Source organism: Corvus moneduloides, chromosome 1 (assembly GCF_009650955.1).
Source record: "Corvus moneduloides isolate bCorMon1 chromosome 1, bCorMon1.pri, whole genome shotgun sequence".
NCBI lineage: Eukaryota > Metazoa > Chordata > Aves > Passeriformes > Corvidae > Corvus > Corvus moneduloides.
Window position 1 is genome coordinate 153,909,395 of NC_045476.1, and position 17,485 is coordinate 153,926,879.

Sequence of the window (17,485 nt, forward strand, 5' to 3'; positions counted from 1 at the left end):
AGTCTCTCTTAAGGAACTCACGCTGTGTAAGAGGACCTGGAGACCTCACAGAAAGGGACACCCATGCATTACCACTTCACCATTTATCACTCACTTAGTAGGTTATAGAGGTTACCTCAGTTTACTGGGATCTTATGAAGGGATCTCCAGCACACTTGGTCTCTACCCCAAGTCCGTGTTTATGTAGTAATTATAGCCATGACAGCTAATTGTGTTTCTCTAATCAATCACACTGGAAGTTTTGTTTGTTTTCCCATGCTAGAGAACAGGAAGGTTTTACCCTTCTCTAAACACTGAGAAAGAAATGAAGCATATTTTTCAGACACAAGTCAAAAATTTTTATTGAAGAAGGGTTCAATTAGCAAAAATCCTACTTACTTTAAGTGAGAGTCTGTATGTGATGACACTGAGTTCTAGCTGCACCTTAGACATAAAGAAACCTTTGTAACAGAAGTGAGTTCCCCTTCAGTTGATACATTGAGAAGTAAAAGAGATGCTACAAAGTCACTCCACTGGAAATATATATTATACTGGAAATTATACTGGAAATAATTGTCGGGTCTCTTGTGCACTGCTCTCTAATTATTATTATTAGACCACAGAAGCTCCAGCATCAGACAAGAACTGTGCATCTGATTGCAGCCTGGAGTATCCAGGCTCGGTTGACACAATGTAGAGAAGAAATCTGTTTATTCAGAGAAATCACAGCAAATACAGGAGCCCCTGAGATAAGGAGATGTGTTTTGCCCTTCCCCTGTGCCTTGCCATGTTAATTAGCAACTCTGAGGCTGAGTACATAAAAGCTGTCATAAGGCTGGGATTTGCTCCAAATCTCCACAGGCCCAGCTCAGCAGTTTTGTCACTGCCCTGAGTTACTGGTCTATGGGATAAGACATATACTCCAGCTTCACTCAGTGCAGTCACACTGCTCTTCTCGTGCAAATACTAGAACAGATGTGTCAAGTTTTCTATTGTTACAGTTTAAACTCCTTTTTCTTACATTTGTCAGTGCCAGAATTTCTTACTACATGAAATTAATATTTTGAGAACAGTTCCTGTCTGTCTTTATGACTTAGCAAGAAACAAAAAGACAGTACATCCCTAAACAGTTTGTGTGACTCTTCTGTGCACAACAAACTTGCTCTGAATTTGATAAATCTGTCAGGAATTATCCTCATACAGTCCAACCTACTTCAGAGCAGAAGAATGGACTAAACGACCTGGTTTCCACTTTCCTGTGTTAAAAGGTCTGTGAACAGCCATGGAAATGTACCTTATATAGAACAAATTTAGGCCCAATGACAGTGATGCTGTCTGACTTTTCACAGGCCACTTAAAAGTCATTTATGCTCCCATTTGCCAAGATGTCATGGACCACAGCCCTAAATCATCATCAGGTATAAGACAGCCTATCAAAGTTCCTTCCCCCTTTATTCTAGGCATTTCAAATAAAGCTGTGTATAGAGACTATCCAAAAGTTTATCATAAAGAAATCTACAACCTACATATGTCCCACTAGAGGAGAAGCAAGTTTGTAGCCAGCATGCTGCCCACTGCCACTTCAGTGTTCACCTCACCACTCATAACCAAAGGGGAAAAGTTCTGCATCCTGTGGGAAAGCTGCACACATGGTGTAAGAAGAGAAGTCCCAGGTGGTCACTGGATTTATGAACAGGCAGGTCTCTGACAAATAAACACCCAAACACTGTTGACTCATGTTCCCAGCCTCACACTTCTTTTGGGGGTGAGGAATTCTTTTAATAACTCCACTTATTTAACTTCTCTGCTTAAAAAGAAGGAAGAAGTTGAAAGGTCACACAACCATCTCTGCTTCCTTCTAATCCTGGAGAACACAGTTTTTCCATGGATGTATAAACACAAGGCAATGTTCTATTGGTGAATCTAACAACTGACCTGTAATTGAGTTGTCAAATGCCACTGTGGAGAAACAGAAAAGTTAGAAAATCAGATAAATTATAATAATACACAATACCGAATGGGCTGTTTCCTAAATGGTCCAACAGGAGGAAGCATCTAACATGGACCCTGTGACCTCTGACTGATACCAGGTTCACCTGTTATTAGAATTACTGGGCCAGGTTGCTGGATGTTTCTGATGCAAAATCAGAGGCAAAAAATAGGACTTGATAAATTATGAAGAAGAAATGTTACATGTTCACCTTGCTCCTGGCAGGACATGAGGCTCATCCCTGGCAAAGGGATAGCCAACTGCCAGTGACTTCCTTAATCCCTCTTAAACTGTTGAATTTGGGCTAAACTGAGATTTAAATGATACCAAAGATTTATGCTCACTTTCTTCCTTGAAGACATTTTTGCTACTGTATTTTGGGGAAGGCTGGATATAAAGTTCTAGCCTTTCTGTGCTGGGAACTGGTCAAAGACTTCTTTACTAGAATTCATCATAATTACTTGAATTTAAAACTTATATTTAAAAATCCATTGCTTTTTGGTGTGTTATACATCTCTCAGTGTAGCAGATGTTGGCTTCACAGGACATTAAACATTTAAAAACCCCAAAACATATGATAAGGAAGACAGATTGCTAAAGGGTTTGGATTGCCTGTGTTCCAGTGATTAAAAACATAAATTCAGTACTGCATTGATCATGATTCCTTCACTCTTGCCAAAATCTCTATTTAACATGAATTTTTCTCTGCATGTTCTGTACATCTACCACTGAGATGCAAACAGAAAAACTGCAGACACAAAGTGACCAAAACAAAATCCAAGAACTCAGTTATGCTTAGATCCAAACTGTTGCTTCAAACCATTAATAGCACAGAAAAAACAAGTTACTTGAAGTATGCACAGTTTAAACCATTTTTTCCTAATCCTCACTGAGCACAATACTAAGGGTGATCTCCTGTAGGCAGGCAAGCAGCAGAGTCTTTGATGACAAAGGAGTTATAAATCAACAGCAAGTCAGAGATGTTAAGGTTGTATCTTCAGGAGAAAAAAGGATATATTTTTAACTTGGATTAGCTACCACAGTGTTTAGCCCTAATGAAGACAAAGCCGTTGATAGCCTTCATAAAGGTTCATGGGTCAAAGTAAACCCTGTGGGTGCCCTTGGCTTTAATCAGATCTTCCAACATCTACCTAACCTTTCTCCTGGAAGATTTTACCTCATCTTAATATACCGTGTTCTCTGTCTTGATTAAAAAATGAAAATGAAATCTTAAGGATAAGAATAACAGGAGGTGTGTTGACAGTTCAAAAGAAACTTAAAGTGATGTGCCATGTCAGTCCTAACTTGATATAAACAGGCTTCAGATGGAAAGAAAGTCTGGTCTTTGAGTGGTTGTAAGCTCTATAAAGACTGAACAGCACCCCACCCTAGGATAATGACTGGGTATTGATTGAACTTTGAGTTGGTTTCTCATTCAGCACAGGATATTCACACAGATCCACAGTAAGTTTGGAGATTAGCTTTTTGCTTTCATGGCACTCCAGAGCTAGTAAGATAAGATGTGGGTGATTTAATCAGACAGAAATCAGGGGAATTACAATACTGATTCTGAAGTCTCCCTCAGCTCTTGGCTGGTTGCATCTCCAGAGCTTCTCAGACTTCACATTTGCTGAGGGAAAATTCATTTCTAATATTTCCTGAAAGAGAAAATTACACACCTATGGAGGAGTTATTTCTGTTGTAAAGAATAGAGAGGCAAAGGCCTTTACAGAGGGGCCACTACAAATTTAACATCCCTTTCACTGTTTACATGCAACATATTCCCTGCCTGTAAATGCCACTGTGCTCCAATTGTCACCTTGCTCCTGTGCAGTGTAAGGTATGGCACTGCTGGACTTCTAACTTGGATGTGTTAAAACTCTGGACAAGCACACACCTTCTCTTTCCTTTTAGGACATCTCAAGTTCAGTACTGGGTCACAAAGGCAAAGGTGAATGTTGCAATCTGAGATCTGCAGAATGCAAGAACACTGAAGACTGATAATCAACAGACAAATGGTACTGTTCTCCTCAGAGGGTTGAGATTCTGACCCCACTGGGAACCCAGAGTGGATAAATAAAACAAAGAGATTAATTTTTCTGGATAAGATGTAGTTCCCTGAGAAATTCCCCCTCTTATTCTGAGAGAAACAATCTCTTCTTTTCTTCTTTTTCTTGCATTATCTCTTTCGTTTGCAGGCTTACCATGAGCACATAAGCCTTTTCACTTCATAATGTGGTTTTTGTGGCAGTACCACAGTTCACACTTTCTTGTCCGCAAACTGTTCTTTAAAATGAGTATTCTGGAGCTTCCTGTGCTCTGCCACCACTTCTATAGTGATCAGTGCATGCTCACAGGTTTATGTGCCAATACCTGCAGGAAATTGTTAATGCACTGGCACTGCATAATAAGACCAACTCTATAGTAGAGCTGATTGCATCTTACAGCATTTATCCAGCACTAAATATAAATACTCATTACAACTTGTAGAGTTCATAAGTTTCCTTCATGAATTAGCTTACTGATCATATACTTTCAGAGCTGGATAATATCCAATTCTTTGTCTAATCAAAATCTCTTCCTATCATGTCATTGTTGACTCTCAAGCACTATATTAGCTTAGACGCCATATGGAAAAAAATGTAATGATCCATAACTGAATGATTAAGTTTAACCCATTAACACTGATGTTAATGACTACCAGGTTATCATGTTCTTCTTTGGAGTATAATGACTAAAATTTTCTTTTCCACTTACAAAAATCAAAACCCACTCTTAATTTCCTGGAATAACATGGAATAAATTCCTGTTCCATCCAATACAATTTGAGCATTTTAGCTTCCTCAGTTACAAGTTCTGTTTCTTGGAAATTGTGATGTTCATATGACTTTGCTTAATAAGGAAAAATTAATTTTCCTCTTCATTGACTGGTTTGAATCTTTGCAATTGCAGAGAGGCCATCTGAGTCCTTTATATCCTCTCTCTAAAATTGTGCAACATAATTGCTTGTACTAAATGCTCTGATACTCTTTAAAACGCTCGTAGCTATTTTGTCACGTGTTGTGTATGTAATAATGCAGAGTAATCCTCTTTTCTAGATACATACACAGAGAGAATGACACCTTTATAAATTAGGAATGAATACAAAGTAGTTCAAAGAAAATAGCAATACATGAGGCCAGTATTCTAGATATTTCTGAACTAAAATATTACACACCTGGAAAAGCTATAATTAGATGTTGATATAGTGTCAAAAATATAAAATAAACCTGGCTAATCACACATCTCGGTCAGATCTAGCTGAAGCCTTTTTTAAATGAGTTAAGAGACAGTGAGGAAGTACAAATGCAACTAGTTTATGTCTCGTAGACCTGGGGCTTTTGTCAAGCCTTGGCTTCTCACATTTTCCTGCACAAGGACCAAAAAGAGGCTCTGTATGTGTGAAGGAGTCCAGCATCTGTAAGTTATTAGAACTATGACACAATTTTGCCTCCTGTTTGCAGTGCAGCAATTCCTGCAAAGGAAATTAGGATATATCCCCAGGACATCAAGTGGCGGGGGGGTGTCAACAGGCATGGATCCATTCCTGCATGCGAGCATGGAGGACTTCTTTCTGACTTGGTCCTTACACATCTTACACATGTTGGTTTCCACTTCAGCCAAGGTACGTGGCACTCATGTGCAACCAAAGACATCTCCAGCTGACCACCAGCAAGCTGGAAAACAGGTGAACCCACAGAAGAAAAGCCAAGCATTTTTCAGCAGGCATTTTGTAGGAAAATCAGTCTCCAGAACAACCCATGTAGGAGTTAACAGATGCTGTAGAGCAAAGACAGACCCTGGTGAGACTATTAAGTCAGGGAGTAAGTGGTTTCCTTGTGCTACATTCATTCCAAGTTCATACGGTTTTTTTCTTTTATTTCAGACAAACTGCATTGATCTTTCACAAGAGAATGAAAAATAAGCATTTCCTTACTGGCCAAAGTAGACTGGGAGCAAATGCTCTTGGCTGAGATACATATTTCACTATAATGCCTCTGTGGTGTAGACTTTCTCTACTTCATTGGTTTAGTAAACTTTTTCTTCTACAGAAAGAAGATATTAAAGCCTTACAATTTGTTCTAAGACAACTTTCTATTTGAAGTTATTTACCTGCTAGGCAAAAGAAAACTGTCCTAATTAAGCAAAGTTATTGAAAAGGTTTAACTGTCTTTTTCAGAACCATTGATGAACTGGAAGTTATTCTGTGCTATATTACCATCTTCTGCTCTGCCACATGAAGAGTTCATAAGGTATCCAAATACATGTAGGTCTCATTCTAATCATCCTGCTAAGCTGTGAACTTATGTTGCCTCTTCATTTCTCAGGAGGGAAGTTATTCCAAAATATCTGGAAAGTCTCAGTGTTGTTCACCTGTGACTTCTGACTGTCCCACATCAGCTATGCTCAGAAAACACACCAGAGAGCAAGAGATGTGCTCACTGAATCCCTACCATATGGGGTTAATTTGGAAAATGCCTCATAAGTTGATCAAAAGCTGAAAAACATTAAGAGCAATTTGTTCTTTTGAACAGAAATAAGCTTATGAGCATTTTTACTTTGATGGTTTCCAATAGGCAGAAAACAGTCCTGCAGCAAGTCCCTCTCCTAATGCAGTTTGTTTATACACAGGGCCTCAGTGAGGCAATAGAGCAAGATCTGGTTGGTGGCCAAGCATTGTAACATGAGCTGATGGAAAAGTGAGATTGGACCTGATATATACCATTGTTCAGAAAAGCAAGTGCCCCTTTGGCAGCACAGGGGAAAGGGTTCCTGTGTGTATTTCCTATTTAAATGTGGGAATGGGTGAAGACAGGCAGACATGAGCTACCCTGCCCATGATCAAAGTTGTTCAGATGAAAACCAAACCCAGCCTAGGAGCCTTATAGCTGATGTCATACGGACTCTGCTCCCTGGACATTGTATCCTGCCTCTCAGGCTTGCTAGCTCACCTGCAGCTCCAGCTACCAACTCTCACATGAGTGCAGGAGCCCAGATCTGCCTTCAGACACATCCACTGTCTGCAAGCAAGAAAGAAAATTAATAGATGTGATTGTACATATATATGTATATTTAGATCTCTAAGACATATGCAAGTCAAGGAGTAGGAACATATATCTGGAAGACACTGTTGAGGTCAGACACTTCCATTACAAGCATTAGAATCACCGTTGTAAAGATATATACCTTCCTCTTTTTAACTCACTTCCTGAGATGAAAGCTCTTCCAGGGTCTATCTGTTCAAACTGGAAGAACTTCTTTCCATACCAAATTTAAGTAGATGCAATTTATATCCTGTTGCTTTTATAGAATATTTTCATTCTTGTGTGTTTGGATTGAGTTAATTCAGTTTGTGAATTTCTGCCAATACCTAGTTCTAGGATGGGAAACCTTCCTGACCTATTGCAGACACAATAAAGAACTAACAGTTAGAGCCTACTTTAAAGTGTTAACAGATTTATCCTAAATTCAGATGATGGACACAGAGAGTTTGGAGAGGGTGAAGAAACCATGAGCAGCATCAGGCAGTGTGAGAGCCACCAACAGCTGCATTTTTGTAATGACCATATGTGAAAAAGGACTGGAAACATGGAAAATAACCAGCTATGTCATTATTTGGAAACATCCCACCAGAAGACAAAAAAACAAAACAAAACCAAACACAAAAAAGCAGAGAACATCTGTATTTGAAAATAAAATTATCTGGACCTGCTGGCTGAGTGTATACCCTGGTTTTGCCAGACACAAAAGATAACTTCTCGGGAAAAGAGATTGTACACAATGAGAGATGGCATAGGAGCTTGAAAGTAAAAATTTGGAGGAAAGAAGAGGGAGTCAGTAAACTGCCTATGATAGTACGTGGCCAAAGAAGAAGGGAACGTGACAAAGGGACTGCAGATCTTTAAACATCCGAAAGTACTCAGTGGTTTCTTCGCTGAGCAGACACCCTCCTCACAGCTTGCCAGGCTCGAGCTGGGGATCCACTAGGATTCAGTGAGAAAAACATAATTTGCTAAATCAATAGCAATGCTTTTGGTCATGTATATGTTTCTTGGGAAGTCTCACTACAAACACAGTCAAAGCTCAACTCAGCTTATGAAGCCTGACACAAGCCAGTCCTTTCATGAAATGTCTGCAAAACTTATTATTTCTTTTGTCTGGCTCTGAGTTTATTTGTCTCTCACTAATTGGAGTTTGTTTTAAAACAAAAGTTATTTATCTAAATTACTGCTGTGACTATAGTCTGACCTTCCCATTATTTCTACACCCTCTGGAGCAATTAGTGGTGAAATTTCCTCCTGCTTTATAAATCAATAAATTATTTAGACAAGATATCACTTTGAACTGCCAGCATGTGACAATGAGAAGCATAATAGACAGCTCACAAGAAAGCAGAATACTCCTTTACCTGCATGCCTCTCTAACAAGCAAGAGTAGAATCACGTCATTTCTATCAAATGTAATAGTCTGAGCAAAAGTCATCTTGTCTTTAACTAGCTGAAGAGGCATAGTGTTCATTGCCCTATAACATGCTTCTGAGAACTGACAGAGAAGAACTTTCTTTCCAGCAGGGATTCCAAGCCTTTGGACAGAGTTGCTTGAGTATGACTAAAAGGATTGCAAAATCTTTAAACAGAGTCCCATGAAGCATATAATGTACCCTCTCCTTGCATCTACTATAGCAATTAATGCCAATAAGTATAAACTAATTTTTAACATCTGTGTTAAGTGAGAACAGTAAAGCTGCATTTGCCCTCCCACAGTTTCAGAGGACAAAGCTGTACTTCAGCTTCAAATACCCTGAAAGAGCAGACCAAAAGAACACTTGAATCCAGAAACAAAACAGGATTTTTCCCTACTGTTTTTAATTTGACTCCATCTTAACAGACGTTTAGCAAGTATTAAAAAAGGCTTTATATCTTCATCTCAGTTACATATCTCTGCCCTCACTGAAATGATAGGTCAGGTCAAAAAAATTTGAAAAAAGAAACTCATGAATGGAGACAACAGGCAGTGCTGGACTGCAGATGCACCACAGGAGTTTCAGCTTCTGTTTGCTTCACAGAACCATACCAGCATCCAGCACTTCCAGTTGGATCCTCCTCAGTTTCTAAAGAACAGTGTAGCCACCCTATTAACTACTTTTTTTCCCTTTTCCACTGCTGGCAAAAGCATCTCCATCAAATCTTTCTTCATGTTTGTAAAACTGTATCAGCATTAATTTCTAGGCAACATATCAGGTTGTTTGCGCCAGCAAATTATTTCTAACCACGCTTCTAAAACTTCACCTCTACAGAGGAGGCATATATGGGATGGAACTCAGTCAATCTGGAACTGTTTGGGCGATAGGACACAACAGGTGCAAATAGTAGTAAGACTTTGTTTTTTCTCTGTACTAGTATTTGCCTAGTTTAAGAATCACGGGGATCATAATCAATGAAATAGTTGTCTTTTTCCAGTGAGATGCTGTAATACCACTTCTAAGACACCTACAACATCCCTATCTAATGACAGTGCAGGTTTCCAGAAACTGTGATTCCCAGCAGCAACAGCCACTTCACTACCAGCCATGGGCTTCTCTTGTGCCCTTCCACATCTCAGTCCTGGGAACTTTCAGCTTTTATGTTTCATTTGCTTAATTATCACAACTGCTGAACCAGATGGCAAAAATGAAATAAGCAATAAAGTTTTAGTATGAAACCAGAAAATTGTATTTACCCTAACTGTGGACCAGAAATGCTAAATTCTAGTTGAAAAGTTGATTTGTCTTCCCTTCATGACCTCTATTTGGTGCTTTCTTTCAGAGAATTGTAGTCAATATTTTTTTAAAGTCCTTTCTAAAACACCGCACTAAAAAAAAGGGACATGTATTTTTGAATTTGGATTGCTTGACATTACGAACAGCCACTTTTTGTAGGGCTCCACAGCTGGAGACTCATCACATTCCCTGAAGTACTAGTTTCACCCTTATCTTAGTCAAAGATTAAAAGCAAGCTTTTTGTTTGGTTTTGCACTAACCTGAACCCAAATGCCACAAGTACCATAGTAAAAGAAAAAATAGTCCTAGAATATGCTGACTGATGTTGTGAACTTCCTCATTTATTAGGAGCTCATTTTTTCCAATATAAAATAATAAAAAAAAAAAATAGCTAGGTGCATGATATTTTTGGCCTTGTTTTGAATCTAGTTAGGGCCAGCCATTTATCAGCCTGTAGAGTGAAAACTTTCTGTATTTTGGTTGCACCTCACGTTTCATGGGATGCCTCTTTCCTTTTCCTCTACAGCTCCCTGACCCACACAGCTGGCCATCCACCAAACCTGGCTATCCTGCCAGGAACTTTGAACATGAGCAAAAGCCTGTTAGGAGTTAAACTAACAAAATAATGTGAATGACGCTTGAAACTGAAGCCAGATGGAACAGACCAGTCCCCGGAGTAAGAGTGCTTCCATGAACCCTTAGCCCCACAAAGGTCTCCTAGGGATGTGTGGAAAATACATCTCTATAGACTACTGAAGCAGGCATGCCACACCACAATGCCTTGTGCTGGTGTGTGTGTGTGCCAGCCAGGACGAGCTTTACTGTATTGGGCAGTCTAATGGGAACTGACCTTGGCAGGGTGATGTGGAGAATCAATCATATAGGAGAAGTCCTGTGACAGGCACAAAATAAAGCCCGTCCCCACAATGTTGTTTCATCTACTGCACATGGGAAGAAGCTTTTACAGCTGAGCTCTTTTGATGGAAAGGGCAAGCAGAGATTATCTAGTGTGGCTTTCTCAATCTGTGTGGCTGGCCTCCCAGGGATAAACTCTGATCTTTTTCAAGTACCGCACGTGTGTGTAACTCTGGGGCAAATAAGAAATGGAATGTGTGTCATTTATTTGTTTAGTTCTTTGCAGACCCCCAGCACCCTGTGCTGGCTACTCAGTGCTGAATGCTTATTGTTCAAAGGACGGCGCCTTGCTAGGGCTAATCCCAGCCCTGGAGAAGTCGATGGGAATCTTCCCCTTGACTTTAGGATGCTTTGGATAGAGACACAATCTTCCACACTTCATGTTCCCATTGAACTCAGCAGGGTGTCTGGATGTGCAAGGAAGGAACCGCCGGTCCTTAAGTTACCCAGTGTCAATATTAACCAACAAAGTAAATACAAGCAATGGGCTTTCCCACACTTAGTAATTAAATACTCTTTCTCTATTCTCTGCCGCCTCTTATCTCCATTGTTTTGGTTTTGCATTAATGATTGTATCTGGGAAGCATGTTTAGAAGAGGGCACTATTATCCCATGTTATCAACATGATGTTAGAATGTGTTTTTTAAATATGACAATAGGAAGGCAGAGTGAAGTGAGCAGGTTTTACATTGTTTCTGGTCTGCTACAATATACAAATTTAGTTCATCCTGCTTGTATGTTAAAATACTAGTTTAATTACACAAGATAACTCATCTTTTTCTGCCATCTAGTGACAAAAAATGCAGCTAAGCATGTTTATAGACCTTCTAGCTATGTAATTTATTTTATTCAATCACTCTCAGGCAATAATACACAGCTATCAGCATATGTTTTTCTGGCAGTTGCAGAGCACTTTGTGTGATTTGAATGGGGAACAAGGCACAGAGTTTGTGTTTTGTCCTTTCATGTATCACCATTTTGATAATTGCTTTTAGCCTCTCATCCTGTACATAATGACTAGGCCAGTCTTTCAAAGGAGAAATAATGTCCCTAGTGTAGAAATTGAGTTGTGATACATGTTTTCAAAGAAACTCTCCTGACACATCATCTGGGGAGACTCTGTCTCTCTGACAAGGACCATTAAAATCTTCCTTCCATCATTGACAGGTTACACACAAGCACACACAATACAATTCTGCTGTGATGGTATTAAGACAATCAGTGGCCACCAGGCACAAGCAAGTAAAGAGTTGCTATATTTAGCCCAAAGACTCTATATTCTCTCTCTTTCCTTCTACTGAAATTGAAGGCATATTTCACTGATGTCAGTAAAACCATTAATATACTTAAAATTTAACCGTATGTTTAAAATGCATTGGTCGAGCACCTCCTATTCCATAAAAACTTTATTGTGAAGCTATGATATGAATTGAGATTTTTCCTACTCCTTGCCTAACTATTGCCTTATATAAATATATGAATGACTTTTCTGGATTCTTCTATTGGGTTCCAGTATAGACATCAGAAACCCATTTCTCATTTTTTAATACCATCTGAGTTACAAAAGTAGTTCTATAAGATTTACATAGCTTGTCTGATTTTTCCCTAAACAAGAAGCCTCATTCAGATCCCATTAAAACATTTTCTAAAAATCTGCAAATTTCAAGACACATTGGATCAGACCCAAGATAAGCCTATGGAGAAATGGTGGTGACATTCAGCCCCTGTACTCCACAGACATAATCCTCAGCAGGATGGGAAAGTAAATTACCTCTGCTTCTTTTTCCAGACAATGTCAAAATCATCAGATAAGGTGAGCCAGAATGACAACACACATTAACATATCACCTCTAGCTTCACATTAAACATTGCAGCCTTATTAGCAACAGCTGGCTGCCTTGTTATACTCCTCAAAGCAAGTTTACAGACAAGAATTAACAAACCAAAGCCATTATTTCTGCTTTGTTCCCAGTGAATTATGGTATTATTTTCTTCTCTAATAATGGGGAAGTGCTACAGTGTCTCATTACCCCTGGGTAAGGCATGGGCATTACTAATGAAGACCACTATGCACTTGGGAGTGTTGTTTTACAGGTTGACTGTTGATGTATATATATGATTCTCCTGAATCGTGACACCAATACGGTTATTGAACAGTAATATACCCCATCACAGAAATTCTACTGTCATTTTAATGAAGTGCTTGGAAAGATTATCTGTGCCTGAACACTGCACTTTGAATTTCAAATAAAAAGAAAAGAGTTCACATAAAATTTACATGGTAATAACAAGCATTTGTGTCAAATGGCTATCAAAACTCTATGAAAACTGGCTTCTTAACTGGGGTCAGTGGAAAGTAGTGAGAAGCCTTATAAAATACTGAGGCATCAGCTGCATTTTATAACCATCTCGTAGAAACAAGAAGTCCATAACTGTGCCTTCTCTAAGCAAATGAATGATACAACATTTTTTGTTTAACTTTGCATTTTCTTCATTGTCATTAGGTCTCTTCATGCACATCACTGTGCATTTATGTGAGCTATGAAGGTGATCCCTTACCTCTGAAATAAAAATTAAATAGAAAAACCAAGCCTAGAACTGTTTTTTGGGGTTTCCATCAAGGCAGGATCTTGCTGGAACAAAGCCAGATGACTGTCCTGATCTCCACATACTCCACTGACACAGGCACAGAGGGTTCTTTGAGAGATTGGTCTCTGAGACGAACAAGAAAATACTGGCCATAAGGGAAAAGAGATATTTTCAGACATCATCATGCACTCTTATTTTTTAAATATCCTTTTTCCACTTTGAGATGTTTTCCCACAAACTCTCCTTATGTTCTATGAATAAATAGACACACAGAGAAACCTTGGATGAAATCTCAAACATAAGCTTAGAAAATAAGAAACTGTAATCCTCAGTCAGTCATGTTTCATCAGTGATTAGTGTCATGCAGCCTCTGTGATTTTGAATGTCATGGACCAAACCCTAAAAGGACAGGACAGGACAGAACTACGGAAAAGCTACCAGTTCTTTTTTTGTTGGTTTGAGGAATTTTGTTTGGTTTTGGTGGGTTGGGAATGAGGGGGGGGAGGTTGTTGTTGTTTTAATGGGGTTTTGCTGGGGTCTTTTTGGTTTGTGTTTTATTATGGGCTTTTCCAGTTTGGGGGATTTTTTTGGTGGGTTAATATTTGTAACAGCAAATAATTTTACATTTCCAGTAAACCTTAAGACTGAAAAGCATTTACTTAAATGAGTCTAAAGAAACTTAAGCTTGTACACCCATAGAAACTTTAGAAACCTTAAAAGCCTGATTTCTGTATTTTCACAATGAATAATTTAGAGCAGTAATACTGGTGTCTAACACTAATTCAAGAAAGAATGACCTCAAAACTAAGTCTAGTAGCTTGTGGCAGTGGGATCCTTCTCACTATATGCAGACACCTTTGTAGGTACAAGTCACTCTACCCTTCACTGCTCCCAGTGCAGAGCCAGACAGTGAAGTCAATGGTGGTATTGGAGAAATTCATCTTATCCCTAATTAGTTTTCAATATTTGATGGACATGACTCAAAGTCTGAACTCTGACTGAATCTGCACCCACTGCAGGTCTAGAGCTACAGAGCTGTAATGCCCACATCAAAGACACCTAAAGATATCTCTACCTGTTTCTTGACTTGTGATGAATTCTGAAGATTTGTGATATTTCCTTTCCCTTTCAACTGACAAGATATAAGCAAGATGATGTGTCATATGTATGCTAAAATGCCACTTCACTGCAGCCATTTGTCAAGTTCACAGGGGTAGGAGTCTGAGGACCTGACACAGAGGATGTTCTGGTTAAAGATGCTGTTTTGGAGATGCAACATAAAATAAAGGTGCTTATATGAAAAGGACTGAAATCTCCTCCAGTTCCTAGAACAGGTGTTTAAAATAGTTATGCCTTTTTATGTTTTCATTAAAAAACATGCAATTTATTTAGATTCTAGGTATATACAGTGTCTACTTTGAAGCCACCTTTTGCTATGAATCTCTCTAGTCTTCTTTCTAAATTATACGTTAATTAACCAGATTTGATTCCTAGAAAAATTAAGCTATTGTCAAATCACTGGGTAAATGTAGAGGCTAAATTTAATTCCTGAACCACATCCACGCACAGCCGTTCTGTGCATGTGTTGACCTATTTGCAGAGGGTGTGATCAAGAGTTTGTCTGGCTCAATAGCTCCTGTATCAAAGCCCTAGAGAGGAAATGCTGTGACGACAGCAATGCAAAATGCATGTGTCAGTTGTAATTACACTGCCATTTATTTACTCAGGGTAGACACTTGAGACAAGGTAGACACTTTAGAAATAGATTGAGACAACTGCCTGATTTTAAGCAAGTCATGAAGGAGACGTGGTTATAGCCATGAGGCAGCACAAAGTATGGACATAGATGTACTTATAGCTTTCTCCGAGTTCTTGATAGTATCAAACCTAGACTTTAATGCAGTGAATGGGCAGTTGCCCACACAGATACAAAGATCATTCTAACTCTTCTTTAGAATAAGTTTATCTGGTGAAAATGTGGGATACAATTACAGGTTTCATTAAAAAATAGTCTTATAATAAAAAATCATGTTACATTTACCTCAGACTAGCAGGAGCAATATTAGTTTTATATTCCCAGTTCAGTTCATGAAGCCATCTGCCTCAGTGACCTGGGTGCAGCCTTTGAAAGCCCAAAGATACAACCTGAGCCAGGTTTGCTCACTTCCAGAATTGAGCTACAGAATCTCACAGTCACCATAGCCAAGAGATCTGTGCACAGAGTTGCTGTGGATCAGGTGGCAAGTGGTAACTTGTCCATGTGCCCATGCGTCCTCCTGGCCTATTTAGATGGATTTAAACAGCAATCGGGTTTTATTATTAGATTTCATTATATATATTTGTTACTTTATTTATATACTATGTAAAATATCATACACATTATTAAATGCATGGCAGAGTCATGAATTGGGAGGGCTGCGGTTTCAGAGTCAGAGTCTGATTTTCAGGCCAGAAATAGTGCCATATGCTGTTTTACAAGCTTCTCACCTCTTTTTCCTCCCTTCTCATGCTAGATGAAGGATATTAATTTACTGAAGTCCCAAAAAAGCAGTAAATCATTACCCACCACGCAGTGACCATCACACGTCACAAAGGGCATTCCTACTTCTTCTCTTTTGCATGAGCATTTAATTCAATTTGCAGTCTAGCTGTAATTTATGGGAATCAGTGATACGAGTTATGATAAGGGTTATGTTCCCAGGTCCCATGGAGCATCTCTGGGCAGCACTGAGCTAAAGCCTGCCATTACAGGGAAATATTTTAGGCTTTCATTCACCAAGGGCCATGAGAGTCCAGTGGAAGGAATTAGCTGTGTGCCAAATATTATTAATAACATTAACATATTAAGGACTGTCTACTCATTGCCAAGTAAAATAAAATTAAATCATGTTAGCTTAATGGGAAAAACTCATTCAATAAAAAAGAACAAAAAGAGTGGGATTATTTATTCTAAGGTCTGAGTTAGGAAATATAATTTCAGATCTCAGGCCACATGCAAGTTTGGAGTTATTTTCAGTAATTTTCTTCATTTCTTTGTTATAAAGTAGAAGGCTGATCCACAATCATGTTAGCAGGGACTCCCAGTGGGCTTTCTATTCATATGGAGCTAGGGCTACTGTGAAACATTATCTGGGTCTCCAGTTTGTCATTTATGCATAACTAGTTCCCCTTTGGGAAGAGGAAAGGCTGCTGTGCTGGTAGCCCAGTCCCACAATCAAAAAATTCCATTGCAGCAAGGCAGCCTTGAAGCCAAACATCTCAGGGAGAGGCAGGGGATGGCAGGAGCATCTCTGCTCTGAAAACAGGCTGAGAAAGTTGGGGTGGCTCAGCCTGAAGAAGAGAAAGCTCTGGAGATACCTTATAGCAGCCTTTCAGTACCTAAAGGGGACCTACAAGAGACCTGGAGAGCGGCTTTTGATGAGGGCATGTAGTGACAGGACAAGGGGAAATGGCTTAAAACTGAAAGAGGGCAGTTTTGTCTTAGATATTAAGAAGAAATTCTTTACTGTGAGAGTAGTGAGGCACAGAAACAGGTTGCCCAGAAAAGCTGTGGATACTCCACTCCTGGAAGTGTTCAAGACCAGGCTGGATGGGCCCCTGAACAACCTGATCCATCGGGTGGTGTCCCTGCCCATGGCCAGGGGTTGGAACTAGGTGATATTTAAGGGCCCTTCCAACTCAAACCATTCCATCATTCTGTGTTTCTATGACTGGCCCTGCTGTCTGTGCAGCTAGCCAGCTTGGCTGACTGTCAGCTTTGTTTCCCAGGAGTCAGAAGCAATTCCTTTTAACTACCTAGAACCAGAGTTTGTCATTTTTAACGAGATGTCATGAAAACAGTCCAGTTGGGAAAAAAATGACTTTCACTCCTTGTGGCCTCTTTATTCCTCTCTGGCTTTTCACAAATACAATGGTGTCATGGGTTAGCAAGCATAGTCCCGGAAGGGACGTCCTTGCTAAGGGGTGCTTACAGTTTCCTCTGGGAACTGATAGAACCTATCAGCTGGCCAGTTTGAATATGGACAATTCTCTAAGCCACTTAAAGTTGTGATCACCTCTGTGATCCACATTTAAGAATAGGCAAACTCCCCCTCCAAGCTCTCTCTCGTTTCCGGCGCTGGGACAGGTGGCTGCAGGCCCCGAGTGGGGCCCAGCGGGCCCGGCCAGGCCCTGCTTGGGCCAGGCCGGGCCGGGCCACGGCCATCCTGAAGCCA